The sequence below is a fragment of the Schistocerca gregaria genome, unplaced genomic scaffold (assembly GCF_023897955.1).
Source record: "Schistocerca gregaria isolate iqSchGreg1 unplaced genomic scaffold, iqSchGreg1.2 ptg000441l, whole genome shotgun sequence".
Lineage (NCBI taxonomy): Eukaryota > Metazoa > Arthropoda > Insecta > Orthoptera > Acrididae > Schistocerca > Schistocerca gregaria.
This window is the reverse complement of record NW_026061864.1, coordinates 2,581,855-2,590,444: the sequence shown is the minus strand read 5'-3', so window position 1 is coordinate 2,590,444 and position 8,590 is coordinate 2,581,855.

The window sequence follows — 8,590 nt, the reverse complement described above, 5'->3', positions numbered from 1 at the left end:
ATGCCCGAAATACATCGCCTGGGGCCGAGGAGGGGCACCACAGTCCTAGGTCCATGGTAGTACCCGCACATTAGTGGCAAACTATGGGCTTTGGATCGGCAGGCCCGATCCGTTAGAGAGACCCACAGAAATGGCCTGCAATTTTGGCCCGCCACGAAAGTCCATTCATGTGGCCAGCCATTCACATGTCACAGTCACCACGTCGATGAAATGAGACCGCGGCGATAACACACGCAACGGGTAACTCGAGCAAATACTCTGAGAGTAGTCAGCAACTCACCGTAAGGATGATCGCTCAGGCACATAGAAAAGACCATCAAACTCTATAACTAAATTTTTGGCTATAGCCTTTGTCAGAAAACGAAAGTAGTTGTGACTTTTTTTTACCGCCAGTTCATTCGTCCAGTTGCGGAAGCTGTCAGGCGCTGACGCCACGCTGCAACACACTACTGCCAGGCGGGCTGCATCGGGCACAGCCCCTGTAAATTAGCAACTGCACAGTCCAGCGAGCTAAGAAAGTTACAACTCGGTCTGCAGAGGTCCTTGGTGCACACGAGACACTAGAACAGGTGGTGCACACAACCGCGACAGTATCAGTGCTGCTGCGGACCTTTCGCTGCATCCACCGTGACTCGTGCGGCCTCTGGAGTGTAAGTGTGCCGCCCGGGCAGTCCCGTCGTAGCCGACAATTGGTGCCCAGCATCGACTCCGACTGCACGCCGCCTTCGCTTCCTGTCCACAGTGTTAACTATACAGACGGCGCTTCTACGAAATCGGCAAAAAATTATATACACCATTTAAAGAATATTATGTTTTTGAAGAAAACTACACTGTCAAAAATTCCCTTTAACTAACAGCTAAAATTAAAAACTTTTCCATTTCTGATGATGGTAATTCCGTATCCTTTAACGTAGTTAATTTACTTGTTAACATTCACATTTATGAGACTATTAAAATTACTGATGAGAATCTTCTCCAACACAAAAACCTAATGTACAAGAAATTAAAGATGTCATTAGGTTATTACTTCTGATACTCTCCTACAACTATTTCCAGTTTAACGCTGAAATTTTTTTTACGACCTTAAGCCTTTGCCGTGCCCATTTGTATAACAAGTACGCTTGCCAACAGTTTTGTTAAACATCACAAAAGGCAGTACTTTAAGAAATTGGTGTGACCTGAGCAATTTTCCAGTCTTTAGGTACGGATCTTTCTGTGAGCGGTTGTATATAATTACTAAACATGGAGCTATTGTATCAGCACACTCAGAGGAAATTGACTGGTATACAATCTGGAACGGAAACCTTGCCTTTAATAAGTGATTTAAGCTGCTTTGCTACACCGAGGATATATGCTTCTCATTTTGGCACTTTCTGTTGACTGGGCTTCGGGAATACTTGCTTCGTATTCTTTGCTGAAGGAGTTTCGGAAAACCACGTTTCTTAACTCTACTTTAGTAGCACTGTCATCAGTGACTCCACCGTTACTTTCGCGCAGTGAAGGTACTGATTGCGTCTTGACACTGGTGTACTTCATGCATGACCAGAATCTCTTTGGGTTTTTCGCCAGATTTCGAAACAGAGTTTTGTTGCGGAAATTATCAAGAGCATCTCGCTGTAGTAACCGCTATATTTAGAACTTCTGCAAAACATTGCTAGTCTTGCGGATTTTGGATTCTTTTAGTTTTGGCATGCTTTTTCGTTACTTCTGCAACAGCGATTTCACCCGTTTTGTCCATGGGGGATCAGTACCATCACTTATTAATCTATGTGGTATATATATCTCTCAATTGCAATCGATACTATTTCTCCGAAATCATTCCACATCTTTTCTACGCTTACATGATCAGATCGGAAGGAGTGGAGGCTGTTTCCTTAAAAATCGTTAAGAGCATTGTCATTTTTTTTAAACAGATGTACTTTAAGTTTCTTTTTGATGGTTATAGGTGTTACACTATTCAGTGTACAGGCAACTGACTTGTGGTCGCTAATCCCTGTATTCGTCATGATACTACCTATTCATCCAGGAATATTTGCTGCTATGAGGTCAAGTACGCTTTCGTAACCATTTATGCTTCGAGTGGGCTCACGAACTAATTGTTCAAAATAATTTTTTTAGAAAGCATTCAGTACAATTTCGGCTGACGTTTTATGCGTACCGCCGCCTTTAATGGTATAAATTTTCCAGCATATCGAGGATAGATCGAAATCAACACCGACTATAATTGTGGGAGTGGGGTACCGATTTGAAATGAGACTCACGTTTTCTTTGAACTGTTCAGCAACTATATCCTCTCAGTCGGGGTCGGTAAAACGATCCAGTTTAGTCCGATTGACAAGTACAGCCTCTACCCAAACTATTTCGCAGGAACTATCTACTTCAGTTTCACTACAAGGTAAACTACTTCTGACAGCAATAAATACTCCAGCACCAACTATGTTTAATCTATCCCTTCTGAACGTTGTTAGGTCGTTTGAAAAAATTTCGGCTTAACATATTTCCGGCTTTAGCCAGGTTTCCGTACCTATAACTGTTTGAGCTTCAGTGCTTTCTATTAGGGCCTGGAGCTCTGGTTCTTTCCCAACACAGCTACGATAATTTACAACACCGATCGTTTCTACAACCACCTTGCTGTGTGTTACCTGCCCCCTTTTAGACAGACGCCATTTCTATGTTTTCCTGAGACCCTCTAACCTAAAAATCCGCCCCCACTACCCGTGTAGTGGACTCCTGACCTATTAAGCGGAATCCGGAAACCCACCCCACTATGGCTCAAGTCAAGGAATCTGAGGCCTACACAGTCACATAACCGCCTGAGCCTATGATTCATACCTTCCACTCGGCTCTGCACCGAAGGACCACAGTCGGTTCTGTCGATGATGGTGCAGATTATGAGCTCCGCCTTAAACTCGCTTAACCATATCCGCTAAACAAAAGGAGAGAGAATCTCCTCCAATCCAAAGCGACACAAGCCATTGGCACCGACTGGGGCCACCACCTGCAGTTGGGTGCACCCTGTACTCTTCATGGCATCCGGAAGCACTCTTTAGAAATCAGGACTGACTCCCCCACCTTGTGCACACTGCCATCCTTCCACACCTTGGCAGCCATGTTACTAAGGGGGCCCAATTACGCGCCTATTATTGGAGTTCCGAACCACCAGCAAACTCACCTTCTGTGAACACCACGAATTTGCGTTCCAAGAAGGTTCCTCTGGAGGCCCTACGATCGGCCCCTCGCAAAGTCATTCGCTGCCTGCCATACTTTGGAATGATCTCTCACTCGACCACAGGTGAGGGATCAACCTCAGCGCTGCAGACCAACATAAATGTAGGATAATGACATCACTGCTGCTCAAAAATCTGCAGTCAGAGAAGACAACTCCAAATGCAAGGGGAAAAGACACAAGAATGCTATAAGTAAATATCAGAAACTTATCTATTATAAAGAACATTCCTAGATGTTGAAAGCGACCGAAATTGTTAATTCTACTTACGATGTTTTAAAAGAATTAACTTATATGGTAAAATAAACCAAGTCTGCTTTTCTTCATGGTTACGTGACGTTACGTATATATGTTTTGTATTTTTATTCGTCAATGCCTTCCGTTTAAGCACTCACTCAAGCTAAACAGGTCTCTGCTGCCAAGTCATTATCAATTGTCATTGATGAAGGGTGAAAGCAAAGGAAAGAGTATTCACTTTCTTTTGCCTGATGGCGGATTTAGGGAGTTGGGATGCATGGCAAAAGCGCATTCTTACGCGACTTTTATTTTTACCAAAGTACTTTTATACCGTAACAGCGTTGTGTACGTTGATTATGACTCTATGATCATACTGATATACTAAAAAGGACAACCAAACCAGCATCCACTGCAACGTGGATAGTAGTACGAAAAGATTTGCTTTTACTTTTTAGACATTACTCCTGACTCTAGAAAATTCGAAGCGCAAATGACCGTTACAATCGAGTCTGCACAATTCGAAGTTCGAATAATTAACTCGACTTTACTCTAGATGAAATCAGGAAAAATCGAAATAAAATTTTGATTTTTTTTTACTAACGTATTTCCAGTTTTCTTACATGTTTTTTTGCTTTAGTATTTGAAACGGAACGTACACACAAATGTTCGAAAATACATAAATTCAGCTTCATTCATTTTTCAATGCTGAACCAACTGTCACGAATGGTTGCTTTTTGTCAATTAAGTTTCTCATAAAGAACCTTATGTCTTTGGAGCTAGCGTGTCACTCCTTATTTGTATCTGAGACTTCTGTTCCCAGACTAACCGTAAATGTCTTAGCGTTCCGACAAATACCTTTTGTACCCTGCATTGAGTAAGGCAATACTATAAACTTTCGCCTCGGCCGGTCTGCTTGCTCCCGCTTTTTAATACTTATGAGCAACATTATCTTTCCGCTCGATGATCGTTTGCAGCTTGGATGGTGGAATCCCGAAACAATTCGTTACCTGCTACTTCTCGTTGCATTCCACAGCGTCGAAACTCGTTTCTGTTTTACGAATGTCGGAAACTTCCTGGAAAATATCCTAAAGTGAAAAACGTCTACTTTCTCCGTGGTCGAAGTTCCTTGTGTGACAAAATGGCGTCAGATTTGAATCAATATTAATTACGAGACTGACAGTGCGCAAACAAAGGTTAAGTCCACGTGGTTGTCACTTATTGCCTGTATTGGCATATGCGGGTCATTGTTAGGAATCATCTTTATGTAAAATTATAAACTGGTGAAGCTGTTAGCTAGGATTCTCATTTGTGTGTCATTGCGATGAACAGCTTAGGGAGCGCCGCTAGGAGTAACAGAAAATAAAAATATTCGCTGGAATATAAACGAAAATCTATATTGAGTTTAAACCTACGACACATAGGAAGAGTTCGTCTCAGGACTTGTAAATATGCTCTAAATTACAGAAAACGTGAGAAAAGCCCTCCCAGAAGCCTAAATAGGGCAGCGCTGAGAGAAGGTGACAGCTCCCTCAGAGTTGGAAAAAAAGGAAGAAATTGCGCAACGCGATAACGTACTCAAAGGCTATATCGTACCCCAGCCACTGAAAAGTCCAAAATTGTGAGTGTGACCACTGTAATAAAGATATTGTTAACTAAATTTCATATTAATATGAAACACATGTTACGATTTTATCCCGACGTTTTCACGAAAACTCTACGGCCCAGACCTGAACTGCACACACAGAAATTTATTTGCAACGGATTAATAATATGCTGTGGTATTTCGTGCACTGTTAAAACAACTGATGAAACAGACAGAATTATCTGGTGTAAGCTAGGCGTTGACTTGTAATTATAGAATGTCTGTGGGTCGTTTTCATATGACAGTCGCCTCGATTAGTGAAGAAGTTGCTTCGGTTTTCTCGAGGCATTTGGGAACAGGTGGAAACAAACGATTAACAACCGTCGACTGCATAGAGTCGCAAAGGCTGATTTCAAATGTCTTTGGTAACTGTAAAGCTACTTCACCTGGGTAGGGGGGACAGCTACTAGTCGGAGGTAAACACTTCCCCCTCACAGCGTTCTAATGTTGCCGGCTACACTATGCCACTCAGCGTCCAATGTAAATACAGCCGACAACAGGAAGTGTGACAGGACTACCAGACTGAGTTCAGAGCAGGAAACGGCCGGGGTCCCCGGTGGTCTAGTGGTAAGGGGGTCTGGAACGTTCCAGCGCCTCGGCTGGGGCTATTCGCCCCAGCCGGGCCGGGGTTCAATCCCCGGCCGGCGCTGGAATTTTCAGATTTCCGAACACTAGCCTCCACCTCTGCCCTGGCATGTGGCGCATGCCGGGCACCCCCGTGGGGTCCGTGCTTCGGATCCCACGTGGAGCTCACTCCCTCACTACAAAATATACCTCATTATGCTGCTGCAATCACTTATTTTAAATTTCAATACGCACACTTTCTTCACCAGACCACATCTACATATATTTTCCAGGTACTTTCTACATAAGACATCTCACTGTTGCAAGAAACTGCATAGTATCATGAACATTTGTAGGATTGCAACAATGAAATGAAATCCTCACTAAAAAAACTAATAAGTTTTATTTTCCTTTTTGTGCTAAATGCTGCTAAGATAAATACCAAAACAGCTTTCATTTTCTTGTAGGTAATTATGAAAGTAAGTTTGGCTATAATACTGAATAAATTATCTCAATGTCAAAGAAATGCAAAATATTATATCAATACCATCACACAAGATAGTTTCAGGTGTCTCAGTCTGCCTTTTCTTTTTATTATCCTGATTGATTATACGATAATAAATAAATTCTGTATCAGAAATCGTTTCGTAACCGTTCACACTCAGTGCCATTTATAAGTGTATATTGTCAGCAATTGTAGTTTCAAAACGAACACAGGCCTTTTTTTCAAATTATTCAAGTGTCTAAATGAGATTAAGATAGGATACAGGTCACTAATGAGATAAACTCTTTGTTTGTATGATACAGGATAATTCTCCTGGTCTTATGTCAGCTGAATGCTAAATTAAACAGTTAACATTTAAAAAAACGAATTTTACTGACAGGTCTACATGTCTCATATAATATTTCTGTTGGTAGTTTCATGACAACCTCTCAGGCTCAGCTTTATATAAAAGTATCTTGCAGGTCAGAAAAGAAATTTTATTACTACCTCTACAGATTCAGTTGGTCTATTGTTGTTGTACTATTGTTGCATTGCGAGAGAGAGACTGCTACTATCGCTGTTTTCTTTCGCTATTAAATTCCGTGCCATATCTCCATTCTAAATGCTAAAAGGCGTGGATAAACTTTTAGCAATACTATTTCCTTTTCACCACATCGCTGCTAGGTGTCGCTACTGGTCCCTCACACAGTCAGTTGTCTGTAGCGCAGGGCTTCGCTACCAGAGGGCTCTAGCGGAGCTGGCGACGACTCACTCTGCCGGGATTTGCTGCTCCACTCCTGAACGAGTACGCCAGCTGAGATACCCGCTAAATCCTCACACTAAACGAGAAGCGTAATAGCACCAATGCTACATAAGGCAAATCGTGATCAGCGAAACCACCACTGTTATAACTGCTTGCTGAAAATACTGCTACAAACTATTTAGAGCGGAAGGGAGCACCTTACCGAAGCCGATCTAGAGGAAAATCCATTTGGAATGAACAGAACCCATATCTATAACATCTTTAGATACAGAAACTTTTGACAATGTTGACCAGAATATGCAGTTTGAATTTAAGATGCAACCAGGAATAAAATATAGCGAGAGAAACATTACTTAGAACTCCACCAGAAATGAGACAGAGGCTGTACAAGTGGAAGGACATAAAAGTAAGGCAATACGTGAGAAGTGAGTGAGACAGCGTTCTAGTCCATTGCCTGATGTTATTCATTCTATATGCAGGGTGTTTCACACTACTCGGGACTGTACAGGCGATTTAACTGATCAAGTTTTACATAGGAATCTACTTCTGAAAACGTCATCTTGCGATGCTACAGAACGTCAAAGTTATAGGAACCGGCATCTACAAAAATAGATGGATCCCACGAAGATGTTACAAACTTTCTAAGATGATGCAGATGGATAAATGCGTACATTTGTGATTATGTCCTTGCACCGGAAAATTATAACAGAAAACCTTTCTGTTACCTCTGACAGCATGTAACGTTATCGTTGTTGCTAGGATGTAGGACAGGAAACTTGCAGAGGCGGTGGTATGGAACGAAAGAAGAAAACAATGTGCAGTACACACAGGCTGTAAGATGCATACATCATGAACCATGAGCACTTGTTCATCATCGCTTGCGTGAAAGCCATCTCCACTATTGAACAAGTGCTTACAGCTCCAGAATTATGCAGTTTAGAGTCCATGTTTACTGCACTTTTTTTCTTGTTTCGGTCTATACTGCCGCCTCTGAACGTTGCCTACCCTACAATCCTAGCAACAACAGTACCAGTACACGTATTCCACTGTCAGAGGCAGGATAACGATTTTCACTTACAACTTTCGACACGTTTGTTTCCGGTACAGGGGCCCTTACCTCAAATCGATACATTTGTCTGTTTCCATCATACTAGGAAGTTTGTAACACAATCACGGATCATCTTGCATATACATACATTTACCGGAGCTGGCGCCTGTGACTTTGATGCTCCACAGCGTCGGTGGGTGACGTTCGCAGGCATGAGTTTCTAAGTAAAACTGCAAGCTCTAGAAGTGTTGTGGCTCAGTGGTCTGAAGAAGATGATTCTTGCGAGGAAGGAAATACATTTGAAGATGCAAGTAGTGAAGAATTAGCCAATGAACCTGCAGATGTGAATATTGAGGCAGATGGCAGTCCTTCCGATAATATTACTTCATCAGAGTCTGAAAATGGAGCACCACCACAAAAAGGTATAGAAGACCACACATATATTAGTCGGAATGGAGCGATTTGGAAATTAGATCCTCCTGCAACTTTTCGTACGCCTGTCCATAACATCGTAAAGAAGGCACCTAGTCCAGCCCTTGGTTTGAATACCTGTAAACCTAAGGATGCCTGGGACTATTTCATCTCCAAGGAAATGATCATCTGCACAAATATTGAAGGCAGAAGAG